Raw genomic sequence first — 27788 nt, 5'->3', positions numbered from 1 at the left:
TAAAACACTGAATAAAGCAATTTTTTATTTGTTTTCTTGTTTATTGTGTAAAAGGAACTCATGTCAAACCACTCAGATCTCAGGCGAACTGTTTTTAACATGTTTTCTATAAACAGAATTAACATTACTGATAATCTTTTTTTCAGTCAAGAAAATGAGTAAATAATCTTCATGAAGTATGATTCAAATGCAAATTTCCTCGTACTGTGTAATCTGCTGGCATACTATCTTGTACTAAGGAGTCTGGCTTGTCTAACCTTGATTTAATTGTGCTCTGTGCATAAGCAGTGACCTCACTTGGGTCATGAATCGCTGAATCAATGGAGCAAAAAGTACCATGTCTGACCTTGCCATTAATGGCAAAGCCTTAAAGGGTGCTGTATTATGTTCTCTTTTGTAATATGTATATTCTTTCTGTGATTAGTTGATAGTTTGCATCTGTAGAAAATATATATGCAAGTGGCACTTTAGGTTTTGCTCTCTCTCTCTCTTTGAACACAACATGCAGTCTCTAAAGAAAATCAACTTCATGAATTAAAAACTATGATTTATAATATTAACTTTTTTTGGGGGGGGGGAGTTTTACAGTTTTAGTGCAGAACTTCATTTAGTTACAGTTGTATTAAAACCAGAAGATAATGGTCATATAGCATATTTAAAATTGTTGTTATAGTTTTCAGTCTGTTCATCAGTTTCACTGGAGTGGGATTATGTAAATATTTAATGGGACAATAAAATACAGGCAGATGACAATGAGACAACTGGGAATACTGCTGGTGCTGTGCTGGTCTCTTGGAAATAAAACTATTTTTTAATGTATAACATACCTTACTTACATGTTGATAGTTTCCTAATAAACATTCAGATGAAAATTCTCTTTTTTCCCTTTCATCTGCTTGTTATTGATAATGGACAATGATTATCTTAAAGCTTAGATGCTGAGCACTGCAAGGCAGTGGCTCACTGCAGAGCTATGTTATATCAGATGCAAAGGAGCTGGAAGTGAACTAAAATTTTGAATAAAAATACTAACTAGTATTATAACTAACTAGTTAATAGTTATTAATGAGTTTGCTAACTAGTAAAGACTGCATTTCTCCACATAAGACTTCTAAAATATGGGAGTTTGAAATATATATTTTAAAGGATACCATTGTATTTAACTGCTAATAGGGTTTTATCTAATGAATTTTTTTTTTTTGGTGAAGAATTCATGCATATTTTAATTTAGTTCCCATCTGGACCAAAAACTATCAGATACATAAAGTGCATATAAGTGAAATTACAGAAATGCTGATGAAAAAGCTATTAATTTTAGCTTAGTGAAAGCAGAGAATTGTGATAAAATGGGAATTGGATCGTATTGCTTAGGAATTACATTATCACTAAAATAAAACTAAAATAGAACTTTAAATATTTTAAAATGAATTTAAATCTGTACAACATCTTTCTCTTTCTAAAAATGTTGGTTTTTACTTCAGCCAATTTTTTTTCTATAAATTACAAACTAATTAACCCAATACTGGAATATGGAATTAACCCAATATTGGAATGTGGAATATATGGAATTAAACTTTCTAAATAAATGCTTTTCTACTGTAGTTTCTTCCAGCAGCTTTCGTGATTAAACTTGATCTGATTCAGAGGCTCCAGACATTCCAAGGGTTATTTCATAGCTAAAAAATAAATAAAAAAAAAATAAAAAAAGTCAGTAGTCAAATCAAAATATATCTTCTTGTTCCTGGGATTCACAAAACATCATCTTAAAGTGCACAGATAGATGCAGTGGGTTTGAGAAATGCAGACGAACTGAAAGGTGCTTCATTTGTTCAGAGTGATACAAACTTTTTCATCTGATTTTGCTGGATTTTAATCAAATCACTAATCCCAAATATAGGGGTAGTAGGAATGGAATAGAGTGTACTTACATGTTTCTTTCTCTTCCAGAATTTGTTAGATAATAATATTCTGGAGAATCAGACATGTCTAATTCAGGTGCGACAGTAATATGCAGAAGCCTAGCAGTAACAATATATCTAAGAACAGAAAAAAAATCACCAGGAAATAAAATATTTCAAAATTAGGAAACACAGTATGACACACCAAAGAGTAATGCTGAAAATTCTCAAGTGAAAATAGTTGGTTCCAACACTGGGAACTTTACCACCGTCTCAAGTGTAGCTTATGTATTCCTCAGGTTTCTTTAATAGGATGGAAATTGGGAGCTTTCTTGTGCAGGGGAACACGATCATGTTTGGTGCGAAATGCAGTAGGACCACATCAATGAGCACATAGATGTGTATGAAGTGTTTGGATAAGGATGGAAGACTTTGTGGGGGCAAACAGCACCGAATCTGGAGTAATCTGGTCAATGCTATTTACAGGGAACAGCTGCTGAAGTGAATCTCTCCTAAAAAGACTTCTGGATTTTACACTATTATGAGCTTGGAGTTCACCCTAAAAGAGATCCCACAACAAGCACAGTCAGGAGGTCCAACCCCAGAAATCAGCGCAGAGGTTAACTTAGAGATGCTGTACCTGCACATGACATCCAATCTGCACTATGCAAGGTTGTGTTTTGCCTCATTTAGCAGAATAAAATCCAGGCTAAGTAAAACAAAAAGGAGTGTCTTCCTATTGGTTCAAATGCATCTGTTTACTTCAAATTGTGTTTTCTGTTTTGGTTTTGGGTGACCCAGCAGCATGTCTGTGAGCTGTTAGAACTTTCAGGCTGACACTGCAGCTCGGGACGTACATTTAGAGTCTCCGAGCCAGTAAGGAAATTTGAAGAAGATTTCTGTTTCCTCTTGCAAGAGTTTGATCTATTAACACAGTCTTCCACCCAATACCCTAAATAACAAAGTCCTCAGCTCTGGGTATCTCATAGCTTCCTTCATGTTATATCTTGAAAAATGTTATTGCAGTGTTATTCTCCCAAGACAAGCCGTGGCAACTTCTCCTAATCTTTCTTGTCACATGGTTGTTTTTAGTACCATTCTGCCCTGCCTGATTTTATCAGATGAAGTAGCTATGCTAAAATTTTTGAACCAAAAAAGGTAATAAAATAGCTCTCTGATGATTTTTTTTTTCTGGATTTTAAGTCAGGCAGAGATGTTGTGTATTTTTATTTTTGTACCCCCAGATGCACTCTGTAGCGAGCAACCCATCTGAGAGAAGGTGCTTTCTTAGAATAACATTTTTGTGCCACACCAAGAGAATGCATAGTTCAGATCAAATTAAAACCCACTGAACTGAAAATGTACTGCTAAGAGGCAAGAAACAAGAAAGCTTTTCTTCTCCCCCTATTATTACAGAATATTAGCTGTTACAAAGAGTTCTTTGTAAGCGTAATACCCCAAGCCCCTCTCTATTCCATCTTATCACTTTAGAAGAGTGGAAATGAGTAGAATTTTTTTCCAGTAGTGATGGAGAACTGTTCTATTTTGAGGATTTTATTGCATTGTAGAGGTCATGCTGGCATTTTTAAGAGCTACTTCAGACTTCTCCAAAATTTTTTCATTATGTTGTGTTCTGTTAGGGACTATAACTCTTTAAGCTAAAAACAGGCTGACATTAGTGCTCAAGAAAATCATGGGCACCAAATCTGTATTCTTGTGGCAGGTCCCTGAGATATGCCATTGGAATGCTCCACTGTTATCAACTGAAATGTCATCTTAAAAAGTTTGTTGTCATCAGTTTAACTTCTGTAAATGTAGCTGTCTTTACTGTAATTTTGTTATGAAGTTCTTTCAGATTTGTTGTAATCATCGCTAACTACCTGCATCACTAAAACAGAAGTGATTCTCAATGGCATTTTTACATTGATCTGTATGTAGGAGCTAGATGATTATGCTTGGCAAATCGAACATTAAATTCATGACTTACTGGTTTGTTTTTTTTGAGATGAGTTCATAAACGAAACTTCAGAAATTGCTAAAAGCATTATTATAAATTTACAGGCAGTCTGGAACCCTAAAATTACTTTCTACAATAGCACCAAGTTCTTTTCTCTCATCCTCACCCCCTTTTTTTTACATAAGAGAATCTGCTCATTAACCTGTTCTGCCAGACAAGGAAAATGTTAAGACTTCAGGACTGAAGAGAGTTCAGCAAGGCTGCAGAGACCACAGTTTCAGGTACGTAATTCACTAGTAGCAAAAGAGGACAGAAGACTTTTTTGAGGTCATCCAGTGATCACCAGCATTTGATGATCACAAGGTAACACGTCATTCAGTTCAGTGCTACTGATACATATGGAATCATAGAATCATAGAATCATAGAATCATAGAATCATAGAATGGCTTGGGTTGAAAAGGACCTCAAAGATCATCGAGTCTCAACCCCCCTGCCAAGTACAGGGTCGCCAACCACTAGACCAGGCTGCCCAGAGCCACATCCAGTCTGGCCTTGAATGCCTCCAGGGACGGGGCATCCACAACCTCCCTGAGCAACCTGTTCCAGTGCGTCACCACCCTCTGTGTGAAAAACTTCCTTCTAATATCTAACCTAAATCTCCCCTGTCTCAGCATAAAACCATTCCCCCTTGTCTTATCGCTATCAACCCTCACAAACAATCGATCCCCCTCCTGTTTATACGCTCCCTATATATATATAACTCTATTTTTGCATTAGCTGAGATTTTATCAAAACGTGTTCCATCATCCCCCTTACGGGTTCTCCATGTTCACCTAGCAATGATAGCAAATGTATATCCACACAGTTATAACTTTGCTTATAAACTTAGTATATCTAAGCTATATACAGACATATATCTATAATGTATATTTCTCTTTCAGGAACTTATTTTATATTCTCTTGAATCCATATTAACTTCAATGAGCTGTGATCTCCTCCAACCTAAGTTCCTTAAGCCTATTACTCCTCCATGAAGAACTTATTCTCATTTTGAATGGAGATTCTTCCAGCCTCCCTTATTCTTGTACTGCAAGAAAATCCTCCTAGATTCCTCTCTATTCCCCTTCTGTCACAATCATCCTTTAATAGATCTCTATCATATACCTCTCTTTCCAGATCATATTTTATCAGTCTTAATAACTCTTTTTATGAAACTGAAATCTCTTCACAAAAACAACTCTTAGAATCATAGAATCACCAAGGTTGGAAAAAATCTCCAAGATCATCTAGTAAACCATCCACCTACCACCAATATTTCCCCACTAAACCACGTCCATTAATACAACATCTAAACAGTTCTTCAACTCCTCCAAGGTCAGTGACGCAACCACCTCCCTGGGCAGCCTGTTCCAATGCCTCACCACTTTTTCAGGGAAGAAATTTTTGCTAATAACTAACCTGAACTTCTCCTGGCCTAACTTGAGGCCTTTAATTAAGATATTAAATATGCTAATGGTTATCCAATTATATGTCTTGTATGCTTCTTCTTCTTTTCCTTGTGAACACAACAAAAATTATCAGTGATGAATTCCTGCACTCCATACAAGCAATGACATCTATTAAGAAAACTAACACATTCAGAAGTTTTCAAGCTCAAAAGATAACTCCACAGCTATTGCCATATCTTTCCAAAACTGCCATTTAGATAAACCAACAAAAGGGAGAAAGGGAAGGGTCCATTCTGAAAAGTTTTCTGACTCAAACCCTTCCTTTTTATTAAAAACTGTAAATCCATAGTATATTTCAACATCCCTAAGTCGGTTCTTCCCTTTGTGAAATAGAAATCATCATTAAGAACTACTACAGAGTGATTAAAACTGAGGCAAAGATCTATTTCTTATTTGCACTTTGGTTTTCTTTTTTTTCAGAAGTGAATCTAAGATCTTGAGCAAATTACATCCTTGAAAGACACAGGAGTTCAGTTGCAAGCCCCACGCTTTAGTGTCATTTCCTGCAGTTTTAGCAGATGCTGTGAGCTAGTTCTAGTATTAGATGTGCAACCTTGCATTGCCTGAACTCTAGCCTACTCTGCAGAGACTGAATAACAAACAACATCAGTTAATTCAGCAACGGTTTCTACAAGCCCATTTATAGTTCAGGTGCACTAGCTGGAAAGTGGGTTTAATACACGTTTGTAAAAGTCACATCAGGCCAAGGGATTTCCTCTGGCATATGTACTGCTGAAGGGCTGTTACAGCACTGCATCCCTGGAAATGTTCCTGACCTGAAGCACACTTAAATGTACTTTTTAATCTCAGTTGATCAGTCTTTATAGACTATGCCTCTGTTGTTCTCTACTTCTCTTAGAAAGAAGAATTTACTGTGGTCATTTAAGTACTGCATCTTTCAACTTTGTGTTACAGGAGAAAGTAGGCATTGTCAAAAGAAATGACAGAGAATGAGAACAGAAATGGTGTTGCAAAGAAAAGCAGTAGCAGAGACAATGTTATGCATTTTTGCTTTTTTTTGTGCCCTTTCCAAAGAATACATTTTGACCTGCGTTCCATCTCTTCCTCCCATGGATTTAAGGAAACGACGCATCTCTTGCTGATGAACCACTACCGATTTCAGTAACAAAGATGTCATGAGCAATAATAATATAGCAATATTCTTATTGCTAATAGGTTATGATTAGTAGTAATAGTAAGATTGCTAGTAATTATGAACAGATTTTCCCCAACCATGAAATGGCACAGGACCTGAAATGGGATGAATTTTATTCCTGCATCCAGAGGGGATTTCTAGTGCCTGAAGACCAAAGTGGTAACTGTCTCTGGAGAAGAATTCTACCTCCAATAGAAAACTAACTATACAGAACTAGGAGAAGGGAGAGGTGCCTCAGAAAGGATTAAAAAAAAAAAAAGTCACACACTGATCTGCCCTCTACGGTCAGCTTTTCTTGGTGTAAATCTACCTGATAGAAAATACAGTACTACAAAGGAAAGTGTGGATACTTCTTCATATTAACTGAACACATACAAGTCTGTGGGTCCCAATTACATGCATCCCAGCATCCTGAAGAAAATGGCTGATGTAGTTGCCAAGCCACTCTCCATCATATTCAAAAAGCTATGTCTGAAGGTGAAGTCCCTGGTGACTGGAAAGAGGGAAATGTCACTCATTTTTAAGAACAGAGAAAAAGTCTTGGGGAACTACAAATCAATGGGACTCACGTCTGTGCCTGGGAAGCTCATGGAGCAGATCCTCCTAGTAGCTATGATTAGGCAAAGGCAAGCTAAGGAGTTAATCTGAGACAGCCAGAACAGCTTCGCCAAGGGCAGATCATGCCTGACCAATCTGGTAGCCTTCTATGATGGAGTAACAGCACTGGTGGACAAAGGAAGTGCAGCTGATGTCATCTACCTGGTTTTGTGCAAGGCCTTTGATATGATCCCACACAACTTCCTTATCTCTAAATTGGAGAGAGATGGTTTTGAACAGTGGACTATTCAACTGATAAGGATGGATGGACATTGCCAAAGGGTTGTGGTCAACAGCTCTATGCACAAACAGAGAACAGCGATGAGTGGTGTCCCTCAGGAGTCCATTCTGGAACTTTATCAGTGACAGAGACAATGGGATTGAGTGCACCTCAGCTGACGATATGAAGCTAAGCGGTGCTGTTGACACAACAGAATGAAGGGATGGCATCCAGAGGGACCTGGAAAAGCTTGAAAACTGGGCTCATGTGAACCAACTGAGGTTCAACAAGTCCAAGTACAAGGTGTTATACTTGGGTCAGAGCAATCCCAGATAAGTGTACAGGCATGAGCCATACACAGGCTCATATCAGCATGAGCCAGTAATGTGCACTTGCAGCTCAGAAGGCCAAATGCATCCTGTGCTGAATCGAAAGAGGCATGACCAGGACTATCTGCTCTGCCCTCATGAGGCCCCACCTGGAGTACTGTCTGGGGCCTCCAGCACAAGAAAGACATGAAGCTCTTGGAGCAGGTCCAGAGGAAGCCCCAAGGATGATTAGAGGGTTGAAGCACCTCTGCTACAGACAAAGGCTGAAGGATATAGGGTTGTTCAGTCTGGAGAAGAGAAGGCTTCAGGGAGACATCATTGTGGCCTGTCAGTATTTAAAGGGAGCTTCTAAAAAAGATAGAGAGCAACTTTTCAAACAATGTAGTAGCTACAGGACAAGGAGGAACAGTTTGAACTAAAAGAGGGGAGACTGAGATTAATAGGAAATTCTTTACTCAGAAGGTGGTGAGGCTCTGGAACAAGTTGCCCAGAGAAGCTGTGGATGCTCTGGGGCTTTCAAGTCCAAGTTGGATGGGGCTCTGGACAACCTGGTCTAGTGGGTGGCAACCCTGTCAATGGCAGGGGAGTGGAACTAGATGATCTTTAAAATCCCTTCCTACTTAAGCCATTCTATTATTCTGTGATTCAAATAAAACTACAAAGCAGGCACTTAAGTGCACTTGCAATAGAATGGCACTCAGGATAGAATTAAGATTAAATAAATAAACAAGATTAAATAAATAGGCATAACCACACAAAAATAGCATGGCATTACAATATTCTTATGTCTGTTTTAATATATTCATTCTTTTTCCTATCAATTATTTTTTTCTAAAAATTAAATTTTTGTCCCACTTCAATTTTGCCCTGTTAATTTCTTCTCTTGCCATGGTGGTGAAGTGCCATTCTTCCTAAAAGTGCATCTACTCAAATTATAATGATTTGTCAGAAAGAATTATTATACAACTACTTTCCTCTAAATCACGTGTAATTAGAGTTGATCAAATCATCAACTCCTTTTAATAATGAGTTTGCTTTTAAAACCTACCAGGATTAACACTCGTTAAAGCAACTGTCAGCTCCTGTAACAATTGACTATATGCAATATCTTCGGTAATTTTAATAGTATCTGTACAATGAGTAGCTCTTTGGTTCTGTTTGGATTCTGTTCAGGGTTTGTATGGTATTCAACAAGGAAAATCTTACTTTATCTAGGATGCCTAGGCCTAACTGTAAAAAAAAGATAAAGTAAAGTATACATTGCATTATTATAACATATCCACCGTGGAGCGGGAAAGTACAAAAGTAGCATGCACCCACACTACTTATATTGGAGCATTCTGGAAAATTTGAAATATATACACTCTTAACTCTGTAGTAGTTATAATCAATGATATAACACAGTTCTTCTTTTGCTTCAATGTGAGCCTGCATTTATAAAGCACAGTCTATTAAAAATACTATAGGCAAGCTTATTCTCTACGGTAACTTGTTTGTTGCACCAATCCATCATCTATTCATTGTTAAGAAAAGTGAAAATTAAAAATTCTTTCCCATTTTGAGGCTGTGTACTTTCAGGTACATACTGAACATCAGCCGTTTATTCCATAGTTCAATTAGAGAATGTAGTAAATTCCAACAATACAGATATTACCATCTTGTTTTGCTTTTAACTGCCAATGCCAGCCTAGTGAGACTGTTTATCAGGGCTGCAGTATGATTGCAGCTTTAGGCATCAGGATGATAGCAATCCTTCAGTTGAGTTCTTAACTGCTCAGGCCAGCTATATAATGTATTGCTTGTTACTTATATGACTTCCACTGTTTTATGTGTGTACTACAGAATGCCGAGATCTTAGTCAAAGGAAATTTATTTCTGCCCAGGTGTCTTTACTCTGGTCAGAAATCTGGGATTTTTACCATTCTCTGTCTGTGACCAAAAAATAAAAATAAAAACAAAACAAAATAAACCCTCTAAGAATTAGATAAGATTCTGTTCTGAATCATTTAACTGAAAAAAAAAAAACATAACTGACATGTTCCAGAAGTATGAATTGGCAGCATTCAGTAGTACATCACCCACTAAAGTAAATGACTAGCACTTAATTTTTCCTATGATTTTAACTGCAGATTATTTTTTGCATAAACTTTTTCACCTGAATTTCTCCTATGATTTCTTAGTGCAGATGCAAGGATAGGGGTTGAGTTTTTTGATTCAAGTTCAGCCAACTCTAAAATGATGTGGAGAGATGGATTTCAAATATTTTACAAGAGTAACGAAATGGTTAGCATTTCTTTTCTTGACTGAGTCAAGATAAAGGGACTGGGGATATCTGGTGCCTGATTATTCTTTATCAGTCTATGCAAGATAAAAGTCTATTATCTCATTTTTCAAAGGCATTCACACTGTAAATTCCATTTGCTAAGATTCTCACATTACCAGGCAAATTTGAGTTAAGGCTGAAAACTAAAAATAAGGTCACCCAGGGGTTTTGCTTCTAATTAGTCAAGAGGAAATTGTTAATAAAAGTGACTGTGCACATTTTCAATATGAACTATGAGGGCTGCTCCAAAAATAATGCCTTTTATTTTATTGTATTGGCCCACAGTGTTAGAGGCAGATGTTGGTGGTATGGCAGTAGACGTTGAACTTTCCTGCCAATATTCCGTTACATTTTGCTGCCATGTGACAGATGGCAGTAGAGGGGCAGGGTGACAAATTGGTGTCTGACATGGGAGCATGTATAAAGCAAAGGCGTGTCATTAAATTCCTTCATGTGGAAAAAATTGCACCAATTGACATTCACTGATGCTTGCTCAGCAAACAGTGAATGTGAGCGTGGTGAGGTGGTGGGTGGTATGTTTCAGCAGTGGTGACAAAGCAGATTTTTACTAGCACAGTATGCAGGTTCTTGTTCAACACTGGTAAAAATGAATAGCTATTGGTGGTGATTATGTTGAAGAACAGTGTGTTGTAGCTGAGAATTTGCTCTACCAAACAGTGCTAATGTGCTGTTCGTGTCTGTTGTAATTTCCACAGAACTAAATAGGAGGCATTAGTTTTGGAATGACCAACCTACATTCTGAATTACCAAAATAATATTTCAAAATAAGAATACTTGGATGATGATGCTTAAATATATGTATGACTTAGTCTCTCTTTCTTGAGGCATATTTTAACAGCTGCTTTAACTGAATCTCATCACCGGTAATCTTAAAATGTTCAGCTATAATACCAGACAGATCATTTTTTGTCTGCAGCTACTGAAAGTAAATAATCTAATCTGCAGAGAAAGCCATGGGCCAAAGGTAAGAGAAATGTATGTCTGCCTGTCTGTTTCCATGTAGTATTGTAGATTTTGTGGCTGAAAGATCAGTCTGACAAATTCTATCCCTGCCTATTTCTCATACATTTCATTGCCTTCATTATGGAATAAGATGGCAAAAAAAAGGGCCCTCTCTTCCCTTTCCTCCTCCCCTCTCATTCATGTCTGAGTGTTACTAGGGTTATTTTCTTCTAACAAAATTTCATCCTCCAAGGGCTTTAAATTATCTTCACTCCTGTTTTGTTACCTGCAGCTAGTATGAGTGCAAAGAATTAAACATTTCAGAATTCTTTTTTTTGTACTCTCACTTCTATCGGAAGACTCTCCTCTCAGCTTCACTTGGCGTGCTTGTTGCTGCCATGTTTCGAAATATTTATTTCAGACCTACAGTTTCTCTATTCATTAACAATATTTCCAAGTCCAGAAAATGTAAGCTATGGATGATTCAACAGAAATCTAAAACATTTCTGGGAGGGTATTTCATAGAAGAAGTCACTAGCATATTTTAAATATTGTAAAGGCAATGATTAAAGGCAGATCTTGCCTTAAATGTCTTAGTTTACCGCTAGAGTGAAGAATCTCAGAAAATCCTGGAAACATCCTCATTTTAATTTTACATATTGACTGTCCAACTGCAATGCCTTAAAAACCTGAAGTGAGGCTGGAGTTATGCTGCAAACCTGTTTAAATGTGAATCACAGGCAACTTTATCTGTGCTCCTGACACTGATCTTGCTGCAATTAAAGAAGAGTAGCAAGAGCTTTTAGGGCACGATTCGTCTCATCCTAATGCAGACATATGTAACAGGACACATGAATCACCTGCTCCAGGTGCCAGTGTTTCTCTATTGATTGAGAAGAGAGCCTTGGATAACTGCTCGGGTGTTAGCTTCTGCACTGCAGGCACTTGAAGTTAAGTAATATGAACCACAGCCCAAAATGATAGCTAGTCCTTGCAAAGAGACACAAAGGCAAAGAGTAATGAGTTGATTTACCCAAATAAAAATGGACATCAGGGCCAAACCCAGGGAAACAAAAATCTGCCAACCTACCGCTTAACTCCCTACTGACTAGCCCACCGATCAGGCTGTACGCATGTTCTTTCTTTCTTTCAAGAAATGAGACAGACTTCGCATTCAAAGGGAGAGCTGGTGATGGGTAGTGATTAAAACCATCAAACGAGACCATGATCACAGTTCCTTATTCTGTATGTTGCAGGATTCTTGACATAAAGATTTGAAGATACGTTCCTCTAAAATGGGGAGAAATTTTGTTTTCCCTCAGATTCTAGAAGAGATTTTATGCGGGTCTGTACAAGGTAGAAACTTGTATCATCTTAATTGTATTTGGTTATCATTTTCTGCACAGTTTCATTTCTGCTTTTGTTGTTTGTTTGTTTCCCTTTACCTTCCTTGTTTTCTCCCATGCTTGCCTCAGAATATGCCACTGTCTAGTACAGTTTCACTATTAAAAGCCCCCCCTTTATGGCTTGCATTGCCTCCCAGTGGAGATAACATAAACTGTACTATTGTCTTTGAGAAGACCCTTTACATACTTCTCTTCAGATAATTTGATACTTTGAATTGTTTGCCTTTAGATATGAAATTAAGTGTGAATACCTGAAGGTTTAGTGTTTGAAATAATGGTCAAATGCGGCTACAATTGGTTACATTTAATTTTTTGTACCTACAAATTTTATTTAATTGAATTATCTGGTGAGCTTGGTTTCCATGAAAGAGTTATAACCTTGATATTCTTCAAAAAACACATCACAGTTTGATCTGCAGCTATCTCCTGATTCCACATAGTGAAGAAAACTAGGATATTTGTCTTTGAGTGGAATGCTGAAAATGTACAGTTGGGCAGAAGAACAAACCAGAAAAAATGTGCTGTATAATTTATTACTTGGCAGTTTAAGTCTCAGTGAGATTTGAATAAGGTCATCAGTATAGTATATGTTGAAAATTATTTTATTGCAAATTATTTTGTTTTAAATAATATTTTGTTTTGAAAAACACTCTATAGAGACCTTAAATTACCTGTCCTAAAAACACAATGTTGGTTTGCTTATAAAATACCCAATAAAGGTTTTAATGCTACTGCAGGCTGTGTTGGTTTTGACCTTCAGCCTTACCAAGGAACTGTTAAAAACTCTATGTTCTGCTTTATTTTTCTTTCAGTTGTTTTGTTGCTATCCAATGTAGGCAACTTCCTGCTTTAAACCTTACAGTCACACTCCTTTATTTGGGAGAGGGAGAATACCTGGCACAGTTTGGTGGAAGATTGTGAAGTAAAGGGAAGAAAGGCAGGAGAAGGGTCCTCTCATGGTTCCTCAACACTATAAAGTACAGGAAGAGATGTATATGCATGTATGTCTTCAGCTGGGACAGAGAGATCACTCACTGCAGACAGGAAATAGAAAACTATCTTCTTTTTCTGCTCTGCTTTCTGTGCTTGCCCCAGCTGAAGGAAAACTGAGAACACTCTGCAAACAACATTTGCTCATTTGGAGGTTGGGGGTGTTTGTAGAGCAAAAACTTTTCCATTTTTTTTCAGCTATGTCTTTGGGTAGGGTCCCACTGCATAGTGAGATGAGTTTTGTCCTGGACCATCTGTCCTGATGCCCTCGGGGCAGCAACTGCAGGAGCTGTGCTTTGCCTCTAAGAGGTGGAGAGGAAAAGAGAAATGGCCTGGGTGGGAGGCTCTGGCACTGTACTATTGCTACGGGTGTCCTCTGTCAAGTGCTGGAGGCTTGGAGGAAACTTAGTGATGTCACTGAGCTTTCACAGAGGGGAAATCAGATTGAAGTGCCCCGTTCTGCTGCCCTCCAGCTGCCTGCTTGTATGGGCAGCTGCTTACATTACATGCACCTCAAGCTGTAATTACATGCAAATATTTGCTCATATGTTAATACAACACATTTCATTCGTGTATGCATTATTAAATATAAATGGGAAAGTTCAATTTTAGAATGGCAATGGGGCCTTTCACACAGCACGTTTTTGGAAGGCTGTCACATGCTGAGCGGGTGACGTCACACTGCCTTCAGCTTCAGAGCTCGTGCACCTGCCAGACGTATGGTGCAGTTATGTGCAAAAGCTGCTTTTGGAGTTTCTCTCCAGCTCCTGACCCCTCTGCTGAGGGGCACTGTCAGGGCAGCTGCAGCACAGCCTCCCAAGGGGTCTGGGCTGAGCCTCTGAAGGCCGTGGCAAGGCCTGCAAGCAGCACTCGCTTCACCTTGTGTCCTGGGTGCCTGGCAACGTCCGCGCTGACCTCCCCAGGTTGCCATGGTGACACCTCTAGTGCAAGTGTCACTAGGAAGGCTATCGGAAATGATTTTCTCTTCAGAAATGAAGTTCTGGTGATGCTGACCTCAAGGAATGGGCAATTTTGTTGCTGTCACTGAGGAACTGTGCCTTTTAGAGATGAGGCAGCTGACTGAATTTGTCAGCAGCCAGTTGCCAGCTTTAAAATACATTCGTACTCAGGATGGCAGTCCCTCAGAGGTGTCCCAGCTCCTCTTGGCTGGAGCATCCTTAGCAGTGTGTCCCCAGCCCTTCATGGATGCCCATTTATTCCTTTTGTTTCTCCAGGGTGCAGGCCTGGCTAAAGCAGCTCCTGGATGGTGCAAAGTGGTTTGTGACTTCTCAGCTCATATCAAAACTGTACTTCCCAGCTGGATTAACTTTTGCACCTTTGTGCATTATAAGCACATGGCTTTGTCAGCCTCCTCACACCAAGCCTACCTCCACATCTTTGCCTTGACCTTGTCTGAGCCTTTCCAAGGTTCACAGCCATGATGCCATTCAACAAGCTTTCAGGGAAGATTTCTTCTTGCAGCCCAACACTTAGTCATCCCCTTTGCAGACCAACTCCAACTGGAGTTCTAGGATTTGTGTTTTTCTTAACTCTAACCTTAGAAACTGGCTCAAATACAGCTCTAACCGTAATATAAATACACAGATGCACCCCATGAAAAGGATGGGCTGCAAGAAGGATTTCCTCTTGAGAACTTACTTACAAGGTCTGTGGCTGAAAGATATGTGCTAAAAAGCTGTTGTCAAGAACGTTGTTTATGTGTAAGGTTATTGTGATGGGTAGAAGTTGCAAAAGAGGTGAAAAAGTAGGAGCAAGCTACAAGGTTTTGGGATAAATGTGTCCTTCTACCTAGGCCAACAGGGATGTAGCTAAGGCTCAGCCAAGGTCAAGATGTAGGGCTCCAGTTGGAGTATCAGTACAAAGAGAATGTTGAAGAAAGGGATGGGCTGCAAAAATTTCAGCAGTGAACCTGTACAACAGGATAAAGGCTCATGGTGCTGCAGTAGGGTTTCAGGCCATGACAGGAACTACAGCTAGGATAAGGGATAGAGTTAGGAGAGAAACAAAGCCTAAGGCTCCAGATGGAGTAGGAGTGCAAAAGGAAGATGGGATGCAAAGAGAAATCTACACTGATAATTTCATCAAGAGGAGCGTAACTGGGGGCCTTGGGATAGGTCTGAGGCAAGGCCAAGACCTTATTTTAGAGTTGGACTAGTTTTAGAGTTAGTATTAGGAGAGAAACAGTACCTATGGCTTCAGTTGAAGTGTTGTTTCAAAGAAACTGCTAAAAAAAGTAGATGGCATAGTCAAATCATTTGTGGGAAATTCTTCAATTGTGCCATAGATGGCAGTATGAAGAATAGGTTCTGCAGAGGCCAAAACCTTGCTATACGTCATCATCTTGGGTAACCCCTATCAAAAGTTGCCCAGCCATAGCCCTGCTTAAATAAATTTCAGAGGACTGTTTTAATGTTATGCAGTAATATTTATGTTTCTGAACATTATATTCAGAGTATTCATGGTATTTCTAATGGTGCCTATTTTACCATGCTATTTTATTTTGATGATAGTGAATGATGAGCTATCTGTAAATGCCAGTGACCTCTGCATTCCAGTGGTGTTAGGATGCAACTTTTGTGGAATTCTTGCCTAATGCAATAATAATGAAATATAGAGTATTTCCACAGCACTTCTCAGCTTCACAGAGCTTCACGAAGATAAATCAAGTTATACTAATTTTCTTATAATGAGATGTTTTAATAATTAATCTGACCAGCACTTTTGTAACTTGTATGCTCACTGTGAAGATAATGATTGTAGCCAAGCCCCCAACTAAAGCAGAATGTGTGAGTAACTCAGCTACCACCTTGGTAGAGGCTCTTGTATGCCAATAGGTCTCTTCAAGTTATTGCTGCTGCTCTAAATGTTGCCTGTACAAAGGAGCCATAGGTCTGTGGTGGCAGATCAAGCAAACAGTGATTGCAACAGCTGGACAAAGTCTGTGAAGATAGGAAGCAACTGGAAAGGAAGAGAGAAGAATTCCTGGATGAAAGGAGCTTGAGAGTTTGCGGGGGAGAAAAAGGATCTCTGTGTCATGGATTCTAAACTATCTCACCGAGGCCCTTGGCAATTACATTATCCTCTTGTTTCCTTTTACAGGAAAGTACTGAGTCCAAATATAGTTGTTTCTCATCTAAATTAGGTATTTGTCTTCTCTCTTGATTAAGAGATATTTTTTTTGAATCATTCAGTTACATCGTTGGTGGGGTTTTTTTTGTTTGTTTGCTTGCTTTGTGATTGCTACATTTGTATAACAAAATATTTCTGCATGTCTGCATGGTTCAGTCATTTGCTTTGCCCTGAAAGCAGGTGATCTGTTAGTGGAGCAGTGTGCTTCTAATTACACTTCAGGGGAAAAGCCTTGCTTCCACCATATATTTCAGGATAAATGACAACAAAATATCTTGAAGAAGCACAGCCAGTGGGTAAGCAAGTGCTGAGTTAAAAAAAAAGATTTATAATCTGAGAGGAATATGATAGAAAAACTAATGAGAAGAAAATGCAAAGATGGCAAATGAACAGAAACAAAGAGGTTCATTCTCTGGGAAAAAAAGAAAAAAAAGAAAAAGGGAGAGAGAGAGAATGAACAGCAGAAAAGAACAGTGTGAAAATACAGTGAAGTGGAATAAAATGGACAATGACCAGGCAGCAATAGGCAGTGAAGGAAGTAGAGACAGTTGACAGGACAATCCAACTACAGAACACCAAGTCGAGATTAGGAAGTATGAAGAGAGACAGCCATAAGAATGGTGAAGACACTACCAGGAGAAAATAATTTAGGTGAGAAAATGCAGCAACAGACCAAAGGTAAGTTGATTATTTTACTATGAAAGACAACATTTTCTTAACCTGGACATCAGCATCACCAACTTTGATGTATCTGCTGAAGAACTGGCCTAAGTTTTACTTTCATGCACCTCAAAAATACAGTTCTTATGTGGAAGCTCCTATGGTAGACTTGTTAAATTTGAAGCAGTTATAAGAAATATCCTGTCTTGCAGCTCATAAGAACTGTAATGTTCACAACAGACTACTGTTTATACTTGCTACGCAAGAGCTTTTGATGCTTTGCATCTTGAAAGTTATGCCTGAGGGAAGAATATTCCCCTCAGTCATTAATTTATTCTGCAATTAGAATCAGAATCACAGAAACACAGAATGGCTGATGCTGGATGGCACCTCTGGAGACCACCTGGTCCAACCCCTGCTCAAGTGCTGACAACTAGAGCAGGTTGCCCTGGACAACATCCAGATGCTTTTTTGAAAATCTCTTATCAGGAGACTCTAAAACCTCTCTGGGCAATCCGTGCCATTGCTCAATTGCACAGCACAGAAATGCTTCCTGATGGTCAGATGGAACCTTCTGTGTTCCAGTTTTTGCCCATTACCTCTTGTCCCGGCACTGGGCACCACTGAAAGAGCCTGGCTAAATGATAAATAGAATAAAAAACTTACTGCCTTGAACGCCATTCCTGAGAGATCACAGCCTAGTTCCAGTAAAGCTGGTAATATCAAAGGCTGTCATTTTAAAATACATGTGTCCAAAGCTCATAGACCTTAGTCATTAAAAACTGAAAGACAATGATAATTCCAACAATTTAATCATTTCTATAAAAAAGCAATAATTTCTATACAACAAGAAGATAACTGCATAGCAAAATAGTTGACTCATTGCAATATATATACTGCATTTTATGAATGTACCACTGACACACATTACTAAATAAAATGCCAGAACCAAACTATTTTTAAACTCCTCTGATGAATACCTTCTTTTATAGAATTATTATTTGAATGTATCTAAATTTCTATAGTCACAATATTTAGTCTTTTAATAATCTATATCACTCTTACTGCTTTCTATCAATCCAAACTCAAGGCGCACATCAGCCAATAAATATTTGAAAAATTTCCATTGAAATATCTTACCAGCTACTGTGTGATTGTAGAAATGCTCTGATAGGATGTACGCACAGCTCTAACTCTGATAATCAAAGCCTGCAAATAATCTACAGATTGTAATGTTTGGCTAAAATACTTAAGCATGGTTTGATACTTAAAGGAAGTAGTTAAGTGCTTTATACTGGTTGATAAAGGCTACTCTGGCAGATTTTTCACTGAAAACTAGGAAGTTAAGTCAAAATGTGCACAGCTCTGTGCTGCCATGGCAAGAATGTTCACAGTACATGAGTTTGTTTGAAGCTGTCTCACACATCTCTACTCTACCTGTGGTTTGAAGGATTAGCACACTCATTAGTTCACACTGTTGAAAAAAAGGACAGGAAAGAGGGAATATGTGTGATTTCCTGGGAACGTTTAACTGTGAGCAGTGAAAGCCTGGGAACAGCCATAGCAGAGGAGGTTAGAACTAATCTCCTCTGTTATATGTTTTATTAACACCTATCAATAAAAGTTAAAAAACAAATGTCAGGAGGTGAATGAGTTGGATTTCAGCTTAGCGTGTGGTCTGTGCTTGTAGGCTGCGAGAAGCATTTGGATTATTGCTTCTGGACTTTGCCAAATTCAGCTTTTAAGATGTGAAACTGAAGAGAACTTGACATGGGTGATGGAAGAGTAACAGCAAGTTTATTGAAAGTTATAAGGCAGCTGCAAAGCTTGGCTTCAGTCCTGTAGAAACTGCAGTAACTGTTCCAGCAACAGATGGTCTCAGTGCTTTCATTTATTCAGGGACTGTTAGTGTGTACCTGCCCATTTCTGTCTGTAGTGGAAGGATGTTACGAAGACACAAGAACAATTGTACTGGGTCAAAGATACATCCAGCCTTGTATCCTGTCTGACAGTGGCCATTGCTCTCAGAAGAAAAGCAACAAGAGAAGTTCCAGAGGAAGATCCTTTTCTCAGTATTTGTCTGTGCCTGCAGCAGTTTGGTTTAAATATTTCCTGTCAGTTAGCTCCATCATCTACATTACTCCAGTTCTTAGTTTTTTTGTTTTTTTGTTTTTGTTTTTGGGGGAAACTGATATTTTCCAGTGGAAAGTAAAATGAATGTTATTTTTGCTAACTGCCCTTCCTCCACCGTAGCAGAGTTGCATGCGGCTGAATCCACTTGTGATACCTTGTGATACTTGTGATATCTGTGAGACTGCAGCTGTTGGGTAATACTGCAAGTGCTCTGAAAAGCTGAAGACTTACTGGCCAACTTCCCAGGAACTGTGCAAGTAATGAGCAAAAGGATGTAAACCTCACCAAGCCAAGCCATCTGTAATTCAATTGAATACTCAGCTAAGGGTGAGCTAATGTAATTTCAGTTGGGCTGACCCAGTATTACTCTGCAAGAGTGAGGATTGTAGAATCACATATGTAAGCTCAGTCAAGCTTTTGGGGAAAAATCTAAGTCCTGTTGACTTACATGAGAAATAAGAGTGTGTTTAAGAGAAATGCTGTGCAAGAAATACTATCAGGAATATATATTCAACTTTCAGACTTTCAGACTTCTACTCTACATCAACCTGCTTCATAATCATAGAACTGGAAGACTTTCAGCAACTTTTAACTTTTGTTAATTTTTTCTTTAAAATCATAAAAATACTTTGTGTTACATTATCCTAGTTTAGCTTGAAGGTTTTTCTTTTTATAATAGTTACTGGCAGTCTTGCTAAACTGTATCCTAAAGGGATACTAGCACTTGAGCAACTGAAGCTCCGGAATACATGGCTTCTCATAAGTTCAATGTCAATGACTAAATGTAGATGTATTACCAAGGGAATTATGAGTAAACCCTTGCTAGTGAGGTTCACTTCGTTGACTGGTGAGATGCCTGCCTGATGTGCAGGGCCATCATGGGCCAAGAGGCATGTTCTGCCTCTCTGCTGCTCACATGCCAAATAGGTTCTCCTGCCGGCCTCATGTGTGGGCCATTAGTTACATATCCTATCCGATATGCCTATAAAGCAGGGCAAAGATCTCTTGATGGACTGTGGCTCAGAGGCAAAATACTTGAAATGCTAGGCAGAGTGCCAGTGTTTGCAGTGAGTGCTGAACAATCATCATGAAAACATGCCATGAATTATCACCAACAGCTTTTCTCAGCATGGGAGCTAAACTTCAGAGGTAGAGACTGGCAAATCACCACACATCTCTGTAAAATTAATAATTTATCATTCTGTATCAGGAATCAAACATAGGGTAGGACCAACGGTCAGTAGGCGAATTCCCCTAAATAGAGGACTACATCCAGATGGACCAGACACTGTACCTGAGAATCCAGACTATCACAGAATGGGGAGAAAAACTAAAGAGGGCAGCTTTTGGCTCTGTGCTACTGAGATGATTTCTAAATTACTTAGTAAGGAAAACCCACCTGATGGTGGAATGCTCACTCTTAAGCCAAGGTCATGAAAGTCATACAGGAGGAAAAAAAAATTATAGACTTGTCAAAGGCTGAGGCTGTGGAAGACAAAGTGGTTCATTAATTCAAATGTCCTCACGCTATCTCTGTCACAGTATCAAGATTGACAGGGGGGATTTTCTTATCACTCTGCTTAGAAAAGGAATTGAATAGCTCACAAACTAGTTTGATACAATCAGTTCTACAAACAGCCCAGACCAAACTGCTGTTTTACATTAGAAGGTAGATTCTCTTCCTCCTAATGACTAGTCCTATTTCACCCAAGCCTCCTTCAGTGCATTTCAGAGACTATAATTTCTGATTGTATCCAGTTCCGGGGTACATGAAAGACATGGACCTGCTGGAGTGGGTCCAGTAAAGGGTGGTGAGTATGATCAAAGGGCTGAAGCACCCCTCCCATGAAGAAAGGCTGGGAGAGCTAGAGTTGTTCAGCCTGAAAAAGAGGAAGCTCTGGAGAGACTTTATTGCAGCTGTACAATATACATGGGAGACTTATAAGAAAAAATGGAGAAAGATTTTTTACCAGAACTTGCAGTGACAAGACAAGAGGCAACAATTTAAAGTGGAAGAGAGTAGATTTAGATTGGCTATAAGGAAAAAGGCTTTTTTCTGTGTGGGTGGTGCAATACTGGAACAGGTTTCCCAGAGAAGCTGTGGATGCTCCATCTCTGGAGGTGTTCAAGACCAGGTTGGATGAAGCCCTGGGCAGCCTGTTCTAGTAGAATGAGTCCCTGCTCATGGCAGGGGAGTTGGAACTGGATGATCTGTAAGGTTCCTTCCAACACAAATTATTCTATGCTTCTATAAGACAATTCTGACTCTGCTGTAACTGAACTGCTTGGGTTGGGTTCAGTTTACTAACAAAATTGTTAAGGTATACCTAAGTTGTAGGTATGAGTACGTAGGTGACCACATGTAAACTAAGTGGTTTCATTCCCACAAGAGGTGATGGAGACCGACTGAAACAGTCTGTGTAACTTAAAGGAGATTCAGTCCACCCCAGAAGGTTCCCCATTAGTTATTCCTATAATAGACATTTTATGGCTTGTCAGATGAACTTCTCTTTCAAGACAAAAGAACGAATAGAGGGTTAATCCCCTGGTCAAATGCCTTCCTCAAGTTTTACTGTGCCTAAACAGGTTAATGGTGGAGGAGAAAATTTTCCTGTTGCAGACCTTTAATTCCAATAGAGATTATGGCAACAGACTGATCCTCAGGAGATTCTTTCTGTGCCGACAGTGGATTCAGTCACAGAACCATACTTTGTTCATGTCAATGTTATGCTGGTTTCAGTCTGATGGGGCACTGCTGGGCACTCCTCAGAGAGCCACCCTGCAGCCCCCTCACTCCCAAAACCTCACCACTTACACCCAATACAGCTATCCCTCAGATCTTCAATGTTTCCTGCATAATGTGCTTTTCTAATGGCTACTCCCATCAGGAGATTAAATTTTTTTTCATATTAGCACAAATATTCACAAAGACAATGCTTTATCTGGTCCAGGGCAATCCCAGGTATTTATACAAACTGGGGAAAGAAGTACTTGAAAGCAGCCCTGCGGAGAGGGACTTGGGGGTCCTGGTGGATGAGAAGCTGGACATGAGCCAGCAGTGTGCGCTGGCAGCCCGGAAGGCCAACTATGTTCTGGGCTGCATTAAAAGAGGAGTGGTCAGCAGGGAGAGGGAGGTGGTGGTCCCCCTCTACTCGGCTCTTGTGAGGCCCCATCTGGAGTACTGTGTCCAGGCCTGGGGCCCCCAGCACAAGAAGGACGCGGAGCTGTTGGAACGAGTGCAGAGGAGGGTGACCAAGATGATCAGAGGGCTGGAGCACCTCACCTATGATGACAGGTTGAGGGAACTGGGCTTGTTTAGTTTGGAGAAGAGAAGGCTCCAGGGAGACCTCATTGTGGCCTTCCAGTACTTGAAGGGAGCGTATAAACAGGAGGGGGATCGATTGTTTGTGAGGGTTGATAGCGATAGGACAAGGGGGAATGGTTTTAAGCTGAGACAGGGGAGATTTAGGTTAGATATTAGGAGGAAGTTTTTCACACAGAGGGTGGTGACGCACTGGAACAGGTTGGCCAGGGAGGTTGTGGATGCCCCATCCCTGGGGGCATTCAAGGCCAGACTGGACGTGGCTCTGGGCAGCCTGGTCTAGTGGTTGGCGACCCTGCACTGAGCAGGGGGGTTGAGACTCGATGATCTTTGAGGTCCTTTTCGACCCAGGCCATTCTATGATTCTATGATTCTATACACAAATACTCATTTTATATGTTTTAACTAAACAAGATTTTAAAATTTTCTCAGCTGCTCTATTTCTAGCTCATTCTATTCTATTGTATAAAACTGGGAGAGCATTTACTCTTGGCTAATGATTAGACAGGCCAGCAAAGAGGTTTGAAGGATTTATAACATGTCTTAATTGGTGATGCCTAAACATGGTTTACTGGAACAAAGGCAAGACGACAAATTCAATACTTTGAGCAGTGCTTATTAATTAGCTATAGCTACTTATTTTAAGATGACTCTGTTGTACGAGTATTGATAGTTTCCAGAGTCTATCCATTCTTTTTCAAGGTAACATGTTCAATGAAAATAGCAACTCCTGGTGGGGTCAGTACATTCTCATTTATTTTTACATTTTAATTTAATGTCCATTCAATTTAAAAACATTTGTTCTGATTTTCATTAACTGTAAGCATCATGCTGCCCCTTAAAGACATGTTATAAGCCATCTCTTAACCTTCTCACTGAAACCCACCTGATACTTGTTTGGTACAACACCTCACACAGCAATGTTTCCGTGCAAATCATTTACATCCAAGAGGGAGTACTGCATCTTCTATTCTGACCTATACCAGTAAAAGTCATTAAGTTCTATACAGATGTTCTTTTATAAAGATTTAGAGAAAAACTGCAGCTGGTAGGATGCAGAACTATGTGCTACTGGCCAAATGCTGCTAACCTGGGGCACTTAAATATCTGATAAACTGTCCCTTGTTCCTAACAGATGAAGAACAGAGAAAAATCAAAGTCCCCCAATATCTTGAATCTGAGAAAGACATTTCCCCAGCCTTTGCACGTAACAGATGGTATAAACTTAATCACTGATCAAATGATAGAAATGTGTTTTTAATAGAGTTTAACAAGCCAGGTATCTTGCACATACACCCATATGGATGGACACAGAAATTCTTCCAGAAAAAGTTTCTGATAGAAAAATTTGACCTTATTTTTAAGGCTAAGTGGTAGCAAACTCACTATCCTGTTTTTATTTTGTATTTCTAGTCTGAACGTCTTACTCTTGACATCCAGCAAAACTATTTTGTTAGCTCATTTGTTAGGTAATTAATGTCTCCAGTTATAATTTTGAAAAATTCCATGTGACCCACAAGAAAATACTTACAGGGCAGCATCCAAAACATTTCTCAACCATCTTTTCAAGAGTCCATCAATACTACAGTCCTTAATCTTGCATCAGTTCATGACCTGCCTCTGACTTCACTCGAACTGGTGGACACTGGCTATACAATCTTCTTCAGTTTGAAAAGCTCTTCTATATCTGTCAGAAAGGAAAAAAAAGATAGTAGTAAATTTCAAATTTACTTTCTTAAACCTAATTTCCTGAAAACAAATCATGAATTATAGATAGCATGTAGAGTTTATATGCGCAGCAGCACAAATCATGCCTCCAACTATTCCTGGAGTTTCTTAAGTGTCCTTTTTCATCTGACGTTTTAAGAGACATTTTCAAACATGCATGCTTGTGACTGCTTGTGTTATTTATCAGCTGCCCTCCAAAGTAAAGCAATTCTGGAAAATACCTTTACAATTTTAAATTCACTTCATTCTTTGAGTTTCTTCAGTGATAAGTTAGAAGAATGGGTGTTTGATTTTTTGTTGTTTTTGTTTTCCAATATGAATGGAATGCTTTGCTTATTGAGACTAGAATAAGGAGATTTGTGTAATTCCTCATGCTCATTTAACAAGTTTAAGATCTGAAAAGTGTGCTTACAATAGCTTTGCACGTTTCCGTCCTGCAAATACTCCTGAGTGAATCTGAGAATTATAACAGCAATACATGATGTACATAAAGTTATCTAATACATGGCATCTATCAAAAGTGTCTTTTGAGATGAGTCAGACTTTAACTTTAAGCCAAGTTGCGTGACCTTTCATTCTGATTGTGTTCTTGTCTAGTGATAGTTTCACTAACACTTGCATACAACCTTTTCCCAAATTTCTGCCATCCAAACAAAGCCTTTTAACACTTAGAGGTATAAGCAGCATACATAGTTATCAGACATTTTGTCTGACCTCTCACAAAGAAATACACTTCTTTTGCATGGTCACTATTTAGACGGTGGCATAACAGCAGGCAACCTGACTAGTGGGTGGCAACCTCACCCACAGCAGGGGATTTGGAACTAGGTGATCTTTAAGGTCCCTTCCAACCCAACCCAAGCCATTATGATTCTATGATTCTATTAACAGTGCTTTCTGCTCTGTAATCTTCTTATTTCCAGAAAACCTAACCCCTCACACATCTATCGTGTTTTTGTTGGCTGCTTAGCAGAGATTTGGTTCAATAAGGTGATATCTTTCCCATGTTGTTTCTGCTTTCATCATTTGTGTGCATCAGTTTGTGCTGTTATTGTTTCCCTATGTGCATGACTTAGTAATTATCTTCACTGACAATTCTTTTGTATCAGCTTTATCTTTTTGCATATAGAGGACTTGCTCTTTAATTTCAAAAGCTGATCTCTCCTGAGATGGACCAGAATTCCTTGATGCTTCTGAGCTGAGAAGGCAGCAAGTAATGAGACATGAATCTTGGAGGGAGAGGATGGCTCCAAGTCTTTATGAAAAGGCCTGGACGTTGACAGTGAAGGAAGCTAGGGGGAAAAAAAAAAAAGCTTCTTACTTTCCTAGGTACAGCAGTTTACAAATTTACATATCCAAATTATGTTACAGAACTATCATCCTAAATTTTGCGTAGATGTGATATCACTCCTTTGCTTTGCTGTTTCCCCACTCAGAGCTGATAGACCTGCGTTATTTCAGATTACAATGGCAATATCTGAAGTCACTTCATCTGAGAAGTGACCCACAGTTTTGCTAATTTATGAGACATCAAAATGAATGCATTCATCAGCCATGAAAAAAGCAATTTCAAAGACCTTTGCTGTGCAGAGTGAACAGAAATAGGATGATTGTGCTTTAACTCAGTGTTGGCTGATAGTTTCAAATATTTTTCAAGCATCCTCAAAAGATGCTGAAAAATAAAGCCAAGCTAAATGAATATTTTCTCCTTTGCTGCAGTTTTTATTTTCTGTAATGAAAATGGAATGATAGTACTTGTCTGTTTCTCCTTCCAAATCTTTACATTTTAAAAAGCTTTTTAAATACTTGAAAACTTTCAAAACTAAACATAAAATTAAGAGGTTAGGTAGGCCTCTCAGAACTGAATTCTTTACTCACCCTTGTTTGTAGAGACGGGTAACTGCAGCTGCAGGAGCATGCTCTGAGCATACATTTAGCAATCAGAAAACAGGAATCAGCAGTCATTTAGCAATTAGGATCTCCTAACAGTCATTAGGCTAGCAGATCTGGTTAGCTACATGGACTACAGTGCAAAGACTAAAGTACCTCTCAGTAGCCAGGAGCAGAAGGGTCAAGACTGACACCAAAGATTTACTCAAGAACAAAAGCAGCTGTTCATTCCATGCTCGCTGTTATGTGCTGGTTCTAGCTGAGTTGGGATTTCGTAGGTGATCCTCTCAGGACTGTCCTTAGCACAGCTAAAGTAAGACAGACGTGGCATGTTCATCCACTTTTGAGGCTAAAACCAGATGTGCCATGAATTCTCCAGTCACACCTTGTGGCAGAGATATGGGTGCTGCATGCATCTCTGGAACCCCTGTTTTGCTGGAAGAAGAGGAAATGTGAAGCTGGAAGCTGTGTGAAACTTCTCACATAGGAGGACATAGCTGGAACTTTCCTAGCTGCTGGCTGATAGTGGTATGATGCCAGCTGAGTGTTGGGCTCACACACTGGTAAGTGAGGGAGAGGAAGACAGCTTGAATAATTTTACTAAAGGTCTATGTGCCAGTGCCATGCCCTGTGTATGGACAGAAGCAAAAATAGGAGTGCTATCATTCAGCCTTTGCGTGTGGATTCAAATTGGTGTAGAAGGGCCCTATCCAGATATAATTCAACCATAATAGCACTATGTAAGTAATGCACATTTAAAAGATAGCAGGCCTCAAATTAAAAGACAATTTTTGAAAATTATGTGCTTTTTATAGTTAATGTAATAGGAAAGGCAATGAGAAAATAGACCATGAATGGGTCTTATCTTCCTGTGCAAACAGATGGGCTTCTGTCAAAATGCAGGCATTGCACTCTGGCTGTAATACATCAAGGTACTCGATTCCTTGAATGTCTTGACTTTGCATTTACAACCTCTTTAATTTCATAGCATAGGTGCTTACAGGCATATCATTAAAAATAACTCATTAAAACAATGTGCTTTACTGACAGCTCGGTTTTCCCAGACCATATAAATTTATCGCTTTCTTATCATTCTCTGACCTTGCTGTTGTAAGTAGGTAGGATGAATTCATTTGACATTTACTCTTTGCCAACTTCACTTCCTGAACATCCTCTACAAAGCAGCAGATTAATTCTTCAGGGTTAAAGCGTGGTGTGACAACACAGCTGAACAAGAGACTGAGAAGATAAAAACCTCCTTACCACTCACTCCACCGGCCACTGGTATTTTTACCAGTGGCAAGATCTAGCAAGCCCTCTTCCTGTCAGCATGCATCAGAAGAGGAAAGAGACGACAGATGATTCCACTTCTCTCCTTGAAGTATCACGGCTTCAGCAACAAACTGCTGCTCACTTTGGGGTGGGACAAGGTGGAAAGGGGGGGCAGTGCTTTTGAAGGACTGTGCAATTATGCACAGATCATTGCTCAGAGCCTTCCCTAACCTCAGAACAAACACTGTGTGCATGCGCATGATTTGAATGCACCTTAACATAAGA

General features: G+C 39.2%; 1 long non-coding RNA gene across 5 annotated transcripts; it reads right to left on the bottom strand.

Moving 5' to 3' along the window:
• On the bottom strand, window positions 1-27788 carry LOC110390079. Of its 5 annotated transcripts, none has more exons than XR_002433531.1 (6): window positions 27495-27780; window positions 26388-26666; window positions 25056-25633; window positions 24145-24300; window positions 1929-2036; window positions 1-1676 (listed from the first exon to the last, which is right to left on the bottom strand). It is a non-coding gene; the product is annotated as an uncharacterized LOC110390079 (long non-coding RNA). The 5 variants fall into 5 exon arrangements; XR_002433528.1 differs by having other exon boundaries at window positions 25435-25633; window positions 27495-27771; XR_002433527.1 differs by having other exon boundaries at window positions 24145-25633; window positions 26220-26666; window positions 27495-27788.

This window comes from Numida meleagris, chromosome 1 (assembly GCF_002078875.1).
Source record: "Numida meleagris isolate 19003 breed g44 Domestic line chromosome 1, NumMel1.0, whole genome shotgun sequence".
Classification (NCBI taxonomy): Eukaryota; Metazoa; Chordata; class Aves; order Galliformes; family Numididae; genus Numida; species Numida meleagris.
The sequence above is the reverse complement of the archived record's forward strand: the minus strand, read 5'-3'. Positions and strand labels throughout refer to the sequence as shown.